The following is an 18,980-nucleotide window of genomic DNA, read 5'->3' on the forward strand; positions in this document are numbered from 1 at the left end:
CAACTTGATCCTGAACAAAGCAAGGAAGTTACTATTTTGAGTGGCCTTGATGGTTTGTCTTCCACACCCTCTTTTAAAGAGCAGAATTCCAGAAGCCTGCTACAAGGTTTCTCTATCTAGTTACTCTTTAACAACCACTTAAGAGAACAAACAATTCCAGAAAGAGGAAGAGTTACAAAAATGCTCACCTTTTACATGATAGAAGGGACACATTTCTAAAAAACTTTCCCCAATCTGGAATATTTGAGGGCTATCACAGAAATGGTTGCTTTCGAACAAAGTGCATGTTACTTACTGGAACAAAAGGGTGGATAATATATGTTATAGGAATTCTAAGGTCTCATATCTATAAATCATATGTTCATAAATGGACATGGCAAACACACATGCATAAGTATAGTGTCTGAAACAGTACAGGAGAGCAATCCTGAAGCCATTTTGACTCTCCCACATTGACCTCAAATATTTCCTTGCAAGGAGGAAGGAAATGGGAAAAGCTTTCTAGCTGTCTTCGGACTGCAGGGGCTTACACTTCCCTTTGCAAATACAGTCTGGCAAGTATCTGTTAAGCTGAGCAATCAATATATGTAAGAGATTCAGGAACTAAACTATTTACCATCTCAAAGCAATGGCCAGGATGCCGAGGTAAAAGCCATCAGTGACCATTATCAGGTATCCTGACAGACAGGTTTTCTGCTGTAGACCGCCCCTTCAGTGATGTATGTATGATGTTTTGGGGGGTGGTCTTGAGCTACAGGGAAGGCAATTTCAAATGTCTATACAAGAGCTTGCACTCCATTGTTCTGGGTCCCTCCTTCCTCCTTCCTGTGAGCACCCTGTTGCAAGAGTTTAATAAAGATCAGGCTTACTAGCTGCCTTGCTTCTCAATATTCTCTGGTTGGCCTCTGTTATTTTCTCCTACTGATAGAGAACCTACTTAAGGATTCTGTACAGGCTCTGAGATACCCCATATGGCAGGCATCCCCGAACTCAGCCCTCCAGGTGTTCTGGGACTACAATTCCCATCATCCCTGACCACTGGTCCTGTTAGCTAGGGATGATGGGAGTTGTAGTCCCAAAACACCTGGAGGGCCGAGTTTGGGGATGCCTGCCATAAGGCAAAAGGAGCAGTATTTTTCTTATAACGATATAGAAATACAACTTTCTCTTTAGACTTATTTATGTAATTCTACATGCTGCATCCACTTCCTCTGCTGTTTCCATATGCAGGAAATTCCCACAGGACTCAACAGAAACCTCTTTTTGCCCCCTGACAAAAGGCAGATTTGCAAGTGTATGAGTGCCTCCCATATTCCTTCCTAGCTAATACCTCTCCATTAGATACAAGTTATGCACATACAGAAACAAAAATAACTTCTATAAAGGGCAAGGAGGAGGACTGGCTAGGCCAATGAGAACCTGAAATTTTGTAGCCAATGCCTTTTACTCAATTCCTGCTGGTGTCAACAGGATTGAGGCTATGCATAACTGAGGATAGAATCAGCTATTATGTGTTATTTCCCCCCATAAATAAATAAAAATAAATTATTATCCTAACTGTGTCCAACATGTTCTTGGTTAAATGTTTTGTGGTGTTTTTAGACATGTTTTTCTTGGCTTAATAAATTGAAATATCCAATTTGTGAGTCTGTATGCCCTTTTTCCTGCCCCTTCTAAGTGCACCTTGATTAATTCTGAAAATTGTCAGTTAACTATAGTTTCCCAGTACATCCCAATTAGAATTGGGATTGCATTAACAACATGACAAGCAATTATGATGTAGTTTTGTTTTAATTAATATCAGATGATGGGCCAGCCTGCCCAATTTTGTTTGGCACTGCAAGTACATGGGGAGGGGGTGCTTTAAGACTTCTCTCCCCGGCTGTGATCTAGGTGAGAATCACTCCCCTGCATAACAATTAGCAGGAGTGTTAAAACTCCAAAACGATACTAGGTTGTAGCTATTGTTGTTCTTTCTAATTGCTACATGCGGATGGAACACTTGGTAGCCAAGCTAGCAGTTTGAAAGCACGCCAGTGCAAGTAGATAAATAGGTACTGCTGTGGCAGGAAGGTAAACGGCCTTCCTGTGCGCTCTGGTTTCCGTCATGGTGTTCTGTTGTGCAAGAAGCAGTTTAGTCCTGCTGGCCACGACCCAGAAAGCTGTCTGTGGACAAACACTGGCTCCCTCAGCCTGAAGCAAGATGAGCACCGCAACCCCATAGTCACCTTTGACTGGACTTAACTGTCCAGGGGTCCTTTACCTTTACTTTTTTGCTTTTGGTACCCAGTTCACAGCTGGGAATGAAAGCTTCAACCTCCCCTCTCATTCGCTGTGTCTCAATCACCTACACCGGGGTTTCGCAAACTTGGGTCTCCAGCTGTTTTTGGACTGGAGACCCAAGTTAGAGGCCTAAGTTTGGGAAACACTTCATTAAAGTAATATGTAGTTTGTTTCTGAGAATCTATGGTTACCATTATTCCAGAATAAGCCAGGGTCTTAAACCAACTTCAAAATATCAGAATGGTGTTTTTATTAAAATAATAACACCAACTACAAGAATGCATGAGCAATACAGCATTTAGATGCAAAGGTTGTATTAATCTCTTTGAGCTTTATAAGTAACTCAAACTTCTAGCAAACTGTATACTTTGCTTCTTTCTCTAATGTTTGGTATGTGTTAAAACTTTTTATTAAAAAATTTAAAAGTAAGCCCGAAAAAGAAATAAACAATTACTGTAGTGACAGAACAAATATAACAGCTGAGCTATAGAAGGAAAAAGCAATTTAAGTACACTAAAGAACAATAAACATAGCAAGAGTGGAAACAGTAGAAAGGGACAAATAAGATATACAATGCCAGGCGAGCAATACAAGGTGCTAGTAAACACATTAGGGTATTAATCAAGAAAAATCATAGTTTGGAATTGGATTTGCTTCACAATATAATAAAAAATAAGCCCCCCTGTCAAATATGTTTTTGCCTGCAATATTTTGTGCCTATAGTTGCTTTCGCAAAGGTGAGTACGGAGTTTGCACATCAAATCACTCCAGGTTTCTTTCCAAAATTGCCACAATCGTTTCATATGACTTTAAATTTGTGTCACACTTTTGTCTGAGTGACCTCAAAATATTATGTGTGAGATAGGATAATGCTCCAGTTGTCTGTAGAAGCCTTGTGTCCTGAAATGATCCAACAGTTAAAAAACAGTGGAAAGAGTTTAGTTCCCCATGGAGAGATGCAAAAGGAACAGTGCTTTGCTGGATCACAGAAAGTTCAATCTCTTCTCAAATTCATTGCAAGCACCCAGCACAAACTAGGATCTCACCAGTTGGCCAAGATTTCCCTTCTAGCTTCACCACTGGGATCAAACTGTTCTCCTGTTCCTCCAATATAATTAAAGATGTTGCTCACATTCATTATTTAGAATGCAATTGGGATGTGGGTGGCGCTGTGGTCTAAACCACTGAGCCTCTTGGGCTTGCTGATCGGAAGGTCGGTGGTTCGAATCCCCGCAACAGGGTGAGCTCCCGTTGCTCAGTCCCAGCTCCTGCCAACCTAGCAGTTTGAAAGCATGCCAGCGCAAGTAGATAAATAGGTACTGCTCCAGTGGTAAGGTAAACGGCGTTTCTGTGCGCTGCTCTGGTTTTGCCAGAAGCGGCTTAGTCATGCTGGCCACATGACCCAGAAAAACTGTCTGTGGACAAACACCGGCTTCCTCGGCCTGTAAAGCGAGATGAGCGCCGCAACCCCAGAGTCATTTGCGACTGGACTTAACTGTCAGGGGTCCTTTACCTTTTAGAATGCAGTTGCTCAGCTGCTATGTTATGAACTGAGCATCATTTCCCATTGTAAGATGTTGTAAAGCAACATTCTGTACATGGGCGGTCAATGTTCAGGCTGACCAGAGCATGTTGTAGGCACATGAACAGAAGTTATTTAATGGTTGCCTCTTATTATAGATGATACTCATATCGATCACTATGAAACTACATGTGCGCGCGCGCGCGCACACACACACACACACATATATATATATATATATATATATATATATATATATATAGCGAATTATATGACCACACCACCCAACTAAGCAGCTTTTGCTTCAGTAAGCAATCAGGACTACTTGTCCACTGTGAAAATCTAAAGCTTTTATTCATAGAGGGTGGACTTTTTTTCTTTGGTGGAATGCCTGGAGCATTGAATTTACAAGTGGCTGAGTACCATGGCTAGTAATTCCTTGGAGGATAAGGTTGGGCTGAAATCCATAATCTCGTTGCCACCACCCCATTACACAGGGTGCAAAGTAATAGGAGGCAGTGGGGGCTTTTTCAAGGGACACAAAAAGGAACTAAAACACGGGGGCTTTCCAGTATTCTTACTGCTGGTAACCATGTTTTATTTTGTCTCAGTAGCGAAAAGCATTGCCCTCAATTTGATGGGGGGGGGGGATATAGCAACTGTCAAAAGACCCAAGAGTGCCGCTATGACTGTCACAAGGACTATGGAGTCAATGGTGGCAGCAGAAACAACAAAGGAAGGGTGTTATTTGCGGGAAGATTATATTACGCCTCCATTTCAAACTGAAAGTTCTTTTGAAACTTGAATGTTATATCGTTCTTATGTGCTGTACTGACACTGTCAGTGTTCATGCACCGATATCATGAACCAGGATTGAACAGACAAGCTTATTTCTAAGCAATCGAAGAGAAAGATCGTGGCTACTGAGCCAATTCCAAATTAAGCCAATGACAGTTAGATCATTGATTCAAAATCTCTTAATACTGAGAATGTGTGTTGTTGTTTCTTTATCACACCACCTGTAGACCAAGTTTCATGGGAAAGAACCAATAGGAAACAAACTCCATTCTGCATTGCTAATTTAGAAATCTGGCATTTTCTCAGATTATTTTTGCTTCTAGCAACAAAAAAGGAACCTGGAATTTGGTTACAAATTGCTTTTTCAGAAGTCCTCTCCATTTCAATGTGATAATGGCCATACAGTATCAACTATAATGGTACAGAATCAGCTATAATTCTATGATTCTTAGTGACAATGTGCTGTGATGGTGCTTTAAACGGGGTAGATGTGATGGTGCATTGAGAGTCAAGAGAGGGGCAAACTGATCTGCAGGAACAATGGAAAAACACTGAGGGAGATTAAATAAACTGTTACAGTGTCTCTCTTTTTGATAAGTTAATAACAGAGATTAAATGGATATGATTTTTAAGTATCCACTCGAAAAACAGTTGGCTTAAGTTTGCCTTAGGTAAAACAAGACTTATCAGATGATGCATCCTTTGTCCAGCTGGCTAATCTCACACTGCCTGCTATTGTAATAACATCAAATATTGACTCAGCCTCCTTCAACTTAACATTTCTGAATGCTTACTCACAGAGCATTCTAGATGTCTTTCTATAGATGTATATACCTATCAAAACTCGGAATACAAGAGAGTAATGAAAGCTACTATGTTCATTTTAAGTCCCATCATTTGTGAACAAATGCAATTACCCAAGCAGACAACTAGAGCATTGCAAGGTATCCATGCTTCATTATCTTAATGAATATTAATGAGAAGGCTTTATTGTTTTGAAGGATGAAATGCCTTTCCCTATCCAACTGGTAAAAACTGCTTAATGCAAGCCTGAATTTTATAATTTATTTTTGAATGCAGACGGCATCAAATACATCCCAGATGGCTCTCTACATCCCCTCCTTCTAAATATGAGTTATAAATTCTTTGATATTCTAATTGCATGCCCATGTGTTACATTTTATACCATGCAAGCACAAGCACATCTACATTTTTAATTCAGCATTGTTTTGTTTTAGAGCTATTTGTGTTAATTTAGAAGGATCCCTTATGTCCACTAGGGATGTATGAGAATAGTTACAAAAACAGAAACAGGAGCAGAAATTGTCAGTGTTTGCTCATTCCCCCCCCCCCCCATGTCCAGAACAGAAATCAATCCAGTGATTGGTTGCTGCTTTCATTCCACAAACAACATTCCACGTTATTTTTCATGGAAAATGAGCTGAGGTGCAATGGAAATGGAACTTCATGAAATTCATGCAGGGTAGAATGGTAAGGCATGTTTTGTTACATCTCTATGGTTTTTCTGTGAGCTGCCCTGAGACCTCCGGGTACAGGGCTGTATGTATGTATGTATGTATGTATGTATGTATGTATGTATGTATGTGTCTATAAATAAATGGTTTACAGACCACTGCTTGTCAAGTACAGTGGTGTGGTGTTTGCCCGTTCTTTTGAAAATGTCTGTACAGGGGGAGAGAAGGAGTTAATAGGTAGACCAATAGAAAATCCAGAGGCAGAGAGTTTATAAAAGGGCTAAGCCCAAGGTTTGAGTTGATTGGTTTGAGTTGGTTTGAGTTGGTTGGTTGGTTGGGAAAAGGCAATTGGGAAAGCAGTTGGCAGACAGTTGGAATTAGAGAGACAGTTAGTGCAGTTGGTTCATGGGTGAGGGGAGGTAGAAGAGTTAGAGACAGGATAAAAATAAGACTAAGAAGGTAAAGAGTAACAACGTTTGGAATGCAGTTAAAGTTTATTTGTGTCTGCAATAAACTACACTCTTCTTTGTTAACTTAAGAACCTGACTGAGACTAAGTGATTTACCAGGGAGGACCTGGTTGGTGGCGGCGGATTAGTGGTGTACTGGTCAATAGTCCGTGAGACGACCGGGGGCTCCATACAAACGCCACAAGTGGTACCTCGGTTTACGAACTTAAACAGTTCCGGAAGTCCGTTCTTAAACCAAAGCCTTCTTAAACCAAGACTTTCCCATAGCAGTGGGGGATTCAATTTATAAATGGAACACACTCACCAGGAAGTGGAACATGTTCTGCTTCCAAGGCAAAGTTCACAAACCGAAACACCTATTTCCAGGTTTGCAGCTTTCTTAATCCAAGTTGTTCATAAACTAAGCCATTCTTAAACCAAGGTACCACTGTATATGCAAGTTCCCAGTATGATATTGTTCCAGAATTGAGACTGGATCTATGAAATACCACCATTGACAAATGCACATGCACATGCTTTGGGTCACATGTTACCTCACATGTGCCACAGAGGACCTCTGATGGGGGGGGAGGATATGGCCCTGAACCCCCATTATCTGTTAAGAGTTTGGGCCCAGTGACAGCATGAATCTGGCCCTGAAAGCAGAACAAACTAGAATGAAGAGAAAATATCCCCGACTGTACACCAGAGATCCAAAACTATAAATGAAGGATATACTATGACATGAACCACATATTATTGGATCCCACATTTGCATATTGATTGAAGACTGAAGAAAATAGTAACAACAATTACTACTATTCAACTTGTTATCTGCAAGAGTAATATTTTGGGACCTTGAATCCATGCATAAGGAATTTCTGTACAAGTACAGTGGTACCTTGGTTTCTGAGCGCCTCAGAAGCCAAACGTTTTAGTTTTCGAACACTGAAAACTTGGAAATAATTGCTTCTAGTTTCGAACACACCTCAGAAGTCAAACAGCTTCTGCTGCATGTTTTTAAATTTTCTCCATTAACTTTGGAGACCGCCCTTTGAACCTCGGTTGTCAAACATTTCAGAAGTTGAACGGTCTTCCGGAACAGATTACATTCGACGACCAAGGTACCACTGTATAATACCATTGAGGGAAGCTATCCAAGCCAAAATGTGTCTGGGGTTCACGATTTTATACATGTTGCTGATATATGACCATTATCACAATATTACAATTCATGGGTTCAGCCATCTGCAGATTTTGAATCAAAAGATTCTGTTCTCACTTGTACCTTTTACATTTTAATATTTTTTTGCATCCTTTTTATTTTTTGTGTTTATGAAGAGGTCAAATTCTACTCTTATCACAAGCTTGTATAAACATAGCAAATGCATTTTTTTGGGGGGGGATACTATAGCCATTAGGCAAAGGTGGAAAGCATGTTTTATCTATAGGTTTTTTATCTTGACTTTTCTGTTGTTTGTTCCTGAAACCAGAACTAAATGTGACACTAAATCTGGTAGTCCCATATTAAGGTCTGCTCTTCCAACATCCAGTCAGACCAACATAAGTAATTTCCCCACATTTCTTTGCCCTGTCAGCAGCAGCCAGTGATGTATCTTCAATGAGATCTAATACTGTGGTACAGGAGACTTCAGTACAGGAGAATTTGATCCCAGTTAAATAAACTCATTTGGTTGCCATGAGCAAGCCATACCTATCTCAGCCCCAGCTCCTCCGCTATAACACAAGGACATCAGCAATGACTGACCTCTCAGGGATTGTTGTAAAGATGGATCAGGATATTGAAGTCCTTCAAATGATGGATAAAAGACCTCTAATAGCTCAACAGTGTCACGGTGGGGATGGGGAGTCATGCATATTATTGGATTTAGCACACGAGGAGAGAACATTGCGCAATGTGTTCAGAATTTCATTTTGCAAAACACAAGGATCCAGGAAAGGGTCAGGCCTCTTATGCACGTACTTGTCGGGACACATTGCTTTCACATCCCATTAACTATTAGCCTTAACCTTCTCCATGACAGATTTTACATCCAGACATCCCATTTCACGTCAAGGCTATCTAGCATCCTTCACTTTTTTTCACTCTTTTTTTTTACAGCTTGTCATAAACCATATGAACAGCTGCCTTCTTGTTCCTTGTGTCCACCACTGACGTCTTTAGGACTCAACATTTTCTGCAAAGCAGCAGAACAGTGGGTTGTATTTGTTTTGCAAATTGATACTATGTCGCATGTATTTTGCACCGCACCCAAGAACAATGATTTGAGCTAAAAAAATGATAACGTGAAGTGTCCATAAATGAGGGACTATGCCTGTTCAGCTGTCTTATACCAGGGCGGACTCTTTGTCCTTCTAGCCTAGCATTATCTACTGTGACTTGAAGCAGTTCTCCAAGATGGCAGCAATCAGCTTTTTACCATCATCTTCCTCCTATTATTATTATTATTATTAATTAAATTTTCTGTTTTACAATTTAGAATATTCATTAAAACAAGCTTAAAATATCAATGACTTCCCTTCTTCTCTTTCCATGGTTCATTTCGCATAACATAAATCCCTGCAAATTTTACCTAAAGTAAACCATTCAGTATTCCACTGTTACATCCATCCAAACCTATTTACACTGTTGAATTTATCTTAATGCTGCCAGCGTTTTCAAGTATACACAATTCCCCCCCTATATATTCAATAAACATTTCCCATGCTTCTTTAAACTTGTGTTCTTCTTGTTCTCTTATTCTATATATTAGGTCCACAAACTGCAAGCATATTCCATTCTTTAGTTGGGACCTCGCTTGTTTTCCATATACTTTTTTTAACTTGAGATGGCAGAGATTTAATCTGGAATATTTTCCATGCAAAGCACTGTGCTGCCACAGAGCTGCGGCTCTCACCCTATGAAACACTGGACAGAGGTTGACCTCAGCTCCAGTGGTTTTTAAACCCTATTCTAGGGAATACTCAGCTTCTTTCAAAGCTTCAATGGGTCTTCAATGAAACAATCAGCAGTGGTGGACAAGTTGCACTGAAAAATGACCATCACTACTAATGGTGCAGGATAATGTTGGGTGAGGTTTTTTTTTTAATGGTGTATATTCAGTTAACATAAACCAGTGGTAAGGATCCTGAAGCTGAGGCTTCAATACTTTGGCCACCTCATGAGAAGAGAAGACTCCCTGGAAAAGACCCTGATGTTGGGAAAGATGGAGGGCACAAGGAGAAGGGAACGACAGAGGACGAGATGGTTGGACAGTGTTCTCGAAGGTATTAACATGAGCTTGACCAAACTGTGGGAGGCAGTGGAAGGCAGGAGTGCCTGGCATGCTCTGGTCCATGGGGTCACGAAGAGTCGGACATGACTAAACAACAGCAGCAGCAACAACAACAAAAAGTGATAAAGATCAACAGGTCTCACCCATGTCCTGCATAAATTGTGCATTCCCTAGACCAGTGGTTCCCAAACTTTCTTCATCCTGAACCACTTGAAAATTGCTGGAGAATCCTGGGAGGATGGAAACCTGCCTTGGTTGGGCTGCATTGCAGCTGTGCAGACGTCAATCCTCCAGAAGTTTCTGGTCCTACTGATAACTATAATGCCCAAACGACTTAAAGTTTAACAGAGATTGTTGGGTAAACTCATTCATAGGGAAAATAAAGCTTGGTTATGCAGCAGAGTATTGTATAGTAATGGCAACAAAGAGGCTCTGGAAGCGTATCATTTGCATTCCAAGCCAGGAACTTGGTGTCTTTGACTCAAGATCCATGAGGGAAACCGTGGATTGATATAGAATTGGAAGATCATAAATTTAGGGCATGGCTCTTTCTTACTATTACCCCCAAACTAATTTGCAAGGTGGAAAACATATTTTTACTTGGTACATTGCATGTTTGGTGAACAATATTCAAGAAAGCCTCTCCTCTAATCTCCTCGCTGATTCCACTTAGATCCCACCCCAGGTTTTGTGAAGCGGAAGATATGATGCATTTGTGAAGGCTGGGAACAAGCAAGTCTATATAGACTCAGGGATTTTTATGTAAATGCCCCCCCCCCCATGTAAAGAACATATTTGGGCTAAAGTTCTTAATGTTAGATGGCCATGGTTTAATTTTAATCCATTGTTTTTCTTTCTGTTGAAACCATGTATTCAAGCAGACTGAGAGTGGACTGCTTTAGGACAACTTACGGTCAATGTTCCTGCTACATAGAACATTTTCCCTCTAAAAGAATCAAACTGGACAGTGCCAAAGAGCTGGAGGATCAGACCTCAAATGGAAGCCACCAGAGAATGTGGGGAATGGCAAAAATGCTGGTGGTGGTGATGTTAAGGCCAGCTGTGCGCAATGTAGGCCTGGGAATTCTACAGGAGCTCTGTGAGATGGATTTCGTCAAAGCAGTGTGTCACACAAAGCTCTCTGTAATGAAACACACAGAATGGTTGATAGTAAAAGAGGAAATGGAGAAACAGGATCTTTTAGGGGGGGAAGAAGGCTATGTTCAGCTGAAGGAAGCATACAAATGGAGTGTCTACCCACTGTTATTGGAGTAATTGGGGTCCCTGCTGATGGAAAGAGCCTGTTTGAAGTGAGTTTTGTCTTCCCACATCTAGAAACAGATGAGGGCTGCCATTTCTTGGTCTCAGCCTGTCCACGTTGCTTCAAACCAGCAGAGAACAAGCAGTCTCTCTTCACCAAAATGGCTTTGGTTAAGGCTTCGGATGTGATCAGGAAACAAAATTTCCATAAAAGCGTTCAACGCCCTTTGATTTCACCTAAGTCTCCTTGCACAGCTGTCAGCATGCAGTTGTGTTAAACAAAGTCCTCCGATGTTCAGTGTAATATTAGTCAGCTTGAGTCTTAGGTTGGATTCAGCATTCACCCTGCTTCTGCCCATGTCAACAAAGGAGGTTCAAAGACTCTCTCAAGGCAAATCTTTAAAAAAAGAGTATCAACACTGACAGCTGGGAAACACTGGCCTGCGAGTGCTCCAATTGGAGAACAGCCTTTACCAAAGGTGTCATGGGTTTTGAAGATGCTTGAACTCAGGACGAAAGGGAGAAACACGCTAAGAGGAAGGAATGCTTGGCAAACCCTCACCGTGATCAACTGCTGCCAAGGTGATCAGGCCAGGTAGGGGGAGGGACCACCTGCCCACACAATATGGGGAGGATCTTACCTGGGAATCGTCAGTTGGCTCCAGAGCTTCTCCCACCATACCCACCCTCAGTTAAGACTTCTTTTGCAGGTTAACCTTTTCTCCACAGGTATGCGGGTGCTGCTACATCAAGATCGCTGTTGAAGGTATGGAAAGGAATTCTCCTGCATTGGCAGGTTTGCCTTTCCCATAGCAAAATGTCACAACTTTGGCGGTATCAGGCCTTGGGTGGAATCCTTTAGTCTGTCTTCCCTAAATGGGGGAGGGTGTGCAGCGGTGACCCATGCCCCCTTCCTCTTTGCAGCAGCGATACCAGGGTTTCCTGTTAAAGGGGTTGTTTTGAGGGGAGGCTTTGGCCGTATGCCTAGAGGCTGTCATTGCTCTTCCCTGCGACGGTGGCGTAACAGGGGGTGGGCTCTCTTTGCTTGAACATATGTTCTCCAGAGCCAGTCCATGTCCCCCCACACTCTGGATAACCCTGATGTTCCCCAGATCCCCGACGGGGGACCGGGATGGATAAACGCCCAATGCCTGAGCCAGGGTCTACCCACATCTGAAACATAATAAAGTTGTGGCCAATTTAATCCCATAGCACGTTGTCTTGAGTCGTTATTCCACACGGGGCTGCACAGGGTTTGGGGGACTCTGCCTGTCCACACAATGTCCTGCACCTGGGTAGCACATCACCGCTTGAAAAACTCCGAGCCAAGGTAGATTTCTGTAAATGCCTAGCTCTCTGCATCATCTTTGACACTGTTGTACTGTTTGAGTGTTTATATTTGTCAGCTGCCTCTGCAATGTAAAACAGGAAAGAAATAATGAAAAGGAAAGAAAAATTACTGGAGTAAAAGACAATATGCAGCAAAGAGCAAATACATTACTCACCCCATTGTTAGCTTCAAAGGTGAGTTTTATGTCACTGATATTTCATCCCAAGTGTGTCTCTCAGTGTGTGACTTTTCTATATTATTCTCTGCCTCTTCTTCAGGAAAGCAGAGAATTCCTTCCAAGAGCCTGCCAGACAGCATGACAAGAATAAACAAAGCTTGCAGCCAAGGCTGCACTATAATTCACACATTCCCTCTGCCACAGACCTTTGCTTTTAGCTATTTTCTGAGTCAAATGTAATACTTTCTTTTTTTATTTTATTTTTTTTAAAAGGGAGGGTTATCTTTTGGTATCAGAAAGCAGGTCACCCTTATTATCTTGATTTCTACTAAGCTAATACAGTGCATGCAAAAATGATGAACAAGCCAGGTTACAGTCATCAGGATGAAACTGGGAAGGCATGAGAGATATAAATCAAATCTCAAAAGCCTAGCAATTTAGCATTTTTGCTCTCCTGAAAATATGCCAGAAGATTAAGCCTTATTATATTTTTTAAAGAAATGAGAGCAGTGGGAGTAAACGTCTGCCACTTCCTCCTCCTATATGCAGGGGTGTACCTACAGGTTGGCCAAGTTAGTCACCACCAAGGGTACAGGCCCAAAGAAGGGGTGTGCAAAATCATGCTTCTCCATTCTGGCTTGGAGTGGCTAGGAGCCTGCCTGCCCATTCACACACTTGCAGGTGGGTGAGTCGAAAAGGCTCCTCTCAGCACTGAAAAGCAATTTTTTCTGTGTTTCTTGTCCATGGTCTTTTTCCACTTTGGAAGTGCTGATACAGCTTTTTGTCAAGGGCACAAAGGATGAGGGGGCACCGATATATCTCCTTGCCAGGGGCACATGGGAGCCTAGGTATGTCTCTGCTTACATGAGCCAAAAGGCATCATAGCCCACAAATTGGATTGTGTCCAATTTCAGTCCCACAGAAATTAATGAGCACGACTCATTTAGGTCTGTTAATTTTGATTGGTTTACTCTGAGTGGGACTGACACTGGGTAAGGTAAAAAGGTAAAGGGCCCCTGGACGGTTAAGACCAGTCAAAGGTGACAATGGGGTTGTGGAACTCATCTCACTTTCAGGCTAAGGGAGTCGACGTTTGTCCACAGACAGCTTTCTGGGTCATGCAGCCAACATAACTAAACTGCTTCTGCCGCAACAGAACACCGTGACAGAAACCAGAGTGCAGGGAAATGCCATTTACCTTCCTGCCACAGCAGTACCTATTTATCTACTTGCACTGGTGTGCTTGTGAACTGCTAAGTTGGCAGCAGCTGGGACAGAGGAACGGGAGCTCACCCCATCGTAGGGATTTGAACCACTGACCTCCTGATCGGCAAGCCCTTGAGGCTCCATGGTTTAGACCACAGGGCCATTGACTTCAGCATAGGCAGCATTAAGAGGAATGAGAGTGGGATAAGAGCACAGTCTACCAGGTCCATGTTTCTCTGTTTCATCAATTTCAACAACACAGTGGAAGAGCAAGTAGAAGAATGACCGGCAGTGGAATGGAACATTGGGTGGAGTTAGAATGAGTGGCAGTTGGAGTGGGAAGAGAATGGCGGGAAAACAAAGAAATAGGAAATCAGAGAGATAATAAAAGCATATCTACTAGGTAGATTTGCACAGTGAGCCTGCTGAAGGAATGAGGGAACTCGTTATCATCGCCCTCTTCCTGCAACTTGAAAATGATTGGTACACTCCTAATCACACGGGCTCTCTGATGATGCTTCCTGTATGTGGGATTCATGGAGACGTAAGAATTGGGAACCTCAAACAATCCCTGTCCTGGGTCCTGTACTTCACTAATGGCAGACCTGCCCAGGCTGGTCAAACACATTTTGCTGCCTGAGGCAAAACAGCAAATGGCATTCCACCAAATAATGTGGCACCCAAGGCCATTCAAATTATATTGGCACCCAAGGCATAAATTTCCAAAAATGTATCTCCCCATCCCTGGCTACACATATGAGTTATGGTGCCAATTGTTTGGAAAATTAGATCATAACTCAAAACTCTATTTACACTGTCAAATCCAATTTAACAAGGGGATGATCACTGTCATTTAGCAAAAGAAAGAAATTTGACAAACATGTTTGTTTTCAATAAGAACGTTAAATCCCTTTCAATCAGCTGCAATAACAAATACGTGCAGAGTCTCATACAGCAGGGTGTTGAAAAGATGGGGTAAATATATCAGTCATTATAGTGCATGCTCTTTTGCGCTCGAGCATGTTAAGCTGTTGACAAATAAAAATAAACAAATCCAAGGTTCATGCACACTCACATGGGTCTAAGGAGAGTACAGACACACATATCATTGCACTTCAAGATTCCCCACTGCCTTCACTTCATTCCTTTGCTGCTTGAGGGGGTCTAGAAAGTCAAAGTTTGTTGTGTAAGTTCCTTGGGGGAGAGTGGAGGCTCAGCTGTAAAACGTGTGTTATACGAGGAGGTCCTAGATAGGCCTATCTTGTGTCTATCTGTGTATTTCAGTGGTGTGTGTTGAAAATTTTCACAGGGGAACAGTTAGGGCCAGAGTCTCCAGCTTGTGAGGGCGATGGGTGTGTATGTGTGATGTTGCACATGTGATGTTGCGCAGGTAAACATCACACTGCCATCCCTATGCTGGGCAGAAGCTTCCTGCATTTTGGGAAGGTGGTACCAGGCCCCTGACAAGATGCTGGAGCCATCCTGCCTCCTTCCCAAAGCTAGGTGGGTTTTGGGAAGCTGATGGGAGGAGTCTTGGACCCATCAGAGCATCACACCTCCCTCCTTATAATAATAATAAACAAATAAATAAGTATTTTTTTATTTATACCCCGCCCTTCCCGGTTCAGAAAACTGGGCTCAGGGCGGCTAACAACAAATTTAAAACACTTAACTGGTGCAACAAAAAACAGCATAAAATACAGCATAAAACGTGAATAATAATAATAAATTCAGAATTCAAAAATCAATTTAGGGGGGAAATCCATCCAATAAACATTAGATGATCACCAGGGCTAGCTGGCTCATTTAGTCCTATTTGGGCCAGTGAGGAGACCAGGGGAGAATTAGCTGTGGGATCCCAGAGCGGGTAATCTTCATAAAAAGGGGAGGGGGAGGGAAGGAAGGGGAATAAAAGATCAGGCTACGTTCAAATTGAAAGCCAGGTGGAATAGTTCTGTCTTACAGGCCCTGCAGAAGGAAGTTAAATTCTGCAGGGCCCTGGTCTCATGGGACAGAGCATTCCACCAGGTCGGAGCCATCACTGAGAAGGCCCTGGCCCCGGTGGAGGATAATCTGACTTCCTTAGGGCCCAAGACCTCTAAACTATGGTTATTCATGGACCTTAAGGTCCTCTGTGGGGCATACCAGGAGAAGCGGTCCCATAAATATGAGGGTCCTATGCTGGGCAGAAGCTTCCTGGACTTTGGGAAGGAGGTGCCAAGGGAACATTTAGGGGACTACCCTAGACCCCCTAGTCCACTGATTGCACACTACTGGTATACAGTGGTACCTCGGTTAAGTACTTAATTCGTTCCGGAGGTCCGTACTTAACCTGAAACTGTTCTTAACCTGAAGCACCACTTTAGCTAATGGGGCCTCCTGCTGCCACCACGCCGCCAGAGCACGATTTCTGTTCTCATCCTGAAGCAAAGTTCTTAACCTGAGGTACTATTTCTGGGTTAGCGGAGTCTGTAACCTGAAGCATCTGTAACCTGAAGTGTATGTAACACTGTATTTATAGAAAGTCCACAAGCAATGGTCCTTTTCAATTGTTGTTCCCCTGGCATCTCTAGTCTGTTTGCATGCAGTCCTCATCTAGTCATCCGTGTGGGGACAATCCCATTAAATACAACCAAGCACTCATAAAACCATAAGCCTATTCCTAGACTGTGTCTAGGATTTGACTGTGCAATTTTAGCAAGAACACTTAGAAAGGTTTATACATGCAGTCTTATTTGGATGGGGCATCCTTACAGAGATGTCTGGGCCTTCACCCCACATAAACAGTATGCTGGAATGGAGTATCCTGAGAGAAGGCTTGACTGGTTGGCTGAGACAATGAACAGATGTTTGCCGCACTGCAAAGGGTGGTGTGTGTGTTTTGGGCTTTTTTGCAGCTTCCACTTGTAGACTATTCATGAACTGTCAACGGCACAGTATGTAAAATTTTATGTAAAGTATTGAGATCCTCTTAAGCTGATCAAAATACAGGCAGTGAGAAAAGGAGAAATAGTAATCAGCACAAATAGTAAAAGTGCAAGCGTTCAAAGTGGAAAATGAGAGATGAGAAATGAAAATGGGCTTTTGGTTTGTAAAATACTGCACCGAGAGAGGCAGAGTGAGCAGGCATGTTGAAACCATCTGGATCACATTTGTTAGTGAGGGAGGGAGAGAAGATTAATTTACTTCTGCTCAGATGTAGCAAAATTAATCTTAATTGGGTTCTTTTGTCATTTGATAGAGTCCATATGGTTTCAGTAATATACATTCATTAGTTCTTAAGGTTTATTCTTGCTTTAGAGCAAACTTTAGAGCAGTTGTGTTCTTGGTAGTTAAACACTGACATTCTCTAGAAGTTGAGCAAAATATTAGCTCACCTCATAAAGATGCCAACTATTCTTCTAACACTCTTGGATCCCTTGTAAACAGATATTCCACTTCAGCAATGTGCATGGTGCTTTATATTAAAAAAAAGTCCCTCACATTTCAAAATAGAGAGATACATTATTTTATGTCATTCCATCTCAGAAAAGTCAGGAAATTACCGTTTGTGAGGTGATGGGGGTAACTGGGAAGCAATTCACTTCACCTCAGCAAATTACAATTCCCAGGATTCTCCGGAAGAATACCTATTAAATTCGTAAAACAGGAAACACTTATAGTGACATGCCCAGAGAGTGAAAGGAAAACGTTCACCAATATTTTCATCATGACCACCCATCATTATATGCTTGTGGTGCAGGGGAAGAGAGAATTTTCTGTTCTCCCAAGACATGTAGATGCCATATTTAGAAAGAGATCGCAAAGTGATTGCCCTAAACCTGCAAATGACTGGTTAGTGACTGATTCATTGTCTGAAGGTATGGTCATTTTAGCAGCACAGTAGACACTCTAGAGAAGTGTTTCCCAACCTTGGGTCTCCAACTGTTGTTGGACTACAACTCCCATCATCCCTAGCTAGCAAGACCAGTGGTCAGGTATGATGGGAACTGTAGTTTGAAAACAGCTGGAGACTCGGGGTTGGGTAACACTGCTCTAGACGAAAGGGTGTTGCTTTTCAGCTCCCACCAACCCTGGAAGACTGTAAGTTCTCCATGCAGTAACAGAAGATATATCTTCTTAGAAAATAGAATCTTCCATATTGCTAATTTTGTATTTTTCAGTGTTAAAGAGCCCTAACAGAATTTCAACAGCTATTTTAATTATATTATTGACTGCTGTCTCATACTGAATACTCAAATATTATTCAATATTTTCAATAATATGCTTTTAGGATTCACAGTTATGCCATTTCCCTGCAAGGAAGGGGGGGGGGGACTGGAAAGAAAAATTGAGGCAATAAGGAGTTAATAGCTGGCACCTATACATATTCTTCCATTTGTGTCTGAAGATCTCATCCTGTATTGTTTGATGAAATGTTTCATTGTCTGCATGTCCTGTATTGTTTGGTGAATTGGATTATTGTTCACATCACGGCCTTTGCATGTAATTACTCTGCGGCCTCAGCTTGTATCTCTTGTATCTGTTTATATCAATATTACTTTTTAATTGAGTTCCTGCGACTTGGTCTCTCTTTTTTTTACTTCTCCCTACAGGGCACCATCACATTTACTTTTGAGTGTATTTTTCATAAACAAGCTAGACGCAGCTCAAGCACCAAAGTAACTCTAACAACAGCAATGGAAGGTACTTCAGAGGATGCAAGAGATGAGTTATACGGCAAATTAAAGCCATCATGTTTCTATGATATGCAAGAAAACAGATGCTAAAATTAATTTGGTTCCTGAAGCAGAGTGTAATTAAGACGTACCTGCTTTGTGTGCAGGTTAAAAAACACACCAACCCACCTCAAATCAAATGGCAATAAAAATGCAATGAAGCCTGCTCTTCCAAATTACCTCTAAGTTTTTGGCTGTAAATACTTTTGCTAAAGAATCGCACTCCTTTTCTTCTCATGTTTTTCTGGTTCACCCAACAACTTTTGCTCTCCGGGCGTCATTATGGCATTCACTACTCCATTTCAGAGTTCGGTGGGGGAACAGCATTAAAGCACATCCCAAACAAAAAACAATCAGCCCAAGGCATTTAGGCAGCCAGGTTTTAGTCAAGCACCTGAAGGAATACAATGTTGTGGAGTGATAGCTCTCACTTGGAGGGGCATTCCAGAGGATAGGTGCCATTACT

At 41.9% G+C, this 18,980-nt stretch overlaps 2 long non-coding RNA genes across 2 annotated transcripts; one reads left to right on the forward strand and one right to left on the reverse strand.

Moving 5' to 3' along the window:
• Positions 1–9,001: 9,001 nt before the first annotated feature.
• On the reverse strand, positions 9,002–14,036 carry LOC310714498. Its single transcript, XR_014529841.1, has 3 exons — positions 13,911–14,036; positions 10,753–12,494; positions 9,002–10,569 (listed from the first exon to the last, which is right to left on the reverse strand). It is a non-coding gene; the product is annotated as an uncharacterized lncRNA (long non-coding RNA).
• Positions 14,037–14,112: 76 nt separating this feature from the next.
• LOC310714455 lies at positions 14,113–18,693 on the forward strand. The gene is made up of 2 exons (XR_014529786.1): positions 14,113–14,340; positions 18,392–18,693. It is a non-coding gene; the product is annotated as an uncharacterized lncRNA (long non-coding RNA).
• Positions 18,694–18,980: the final 287 nt, after the last annotated feature.

Source organism: Podarcis liolepis (genome assembly GCF_965112155.1).
Source record: "Podarcis liolepis genome assembly, chromosome: 8".
Classification (NCBI taxonomy): Eukaryota; Metazoa; Chordata; class Lepidosauria; order Squamata; family Lacertidae; genus Podarcis; species Podarcis liolepis.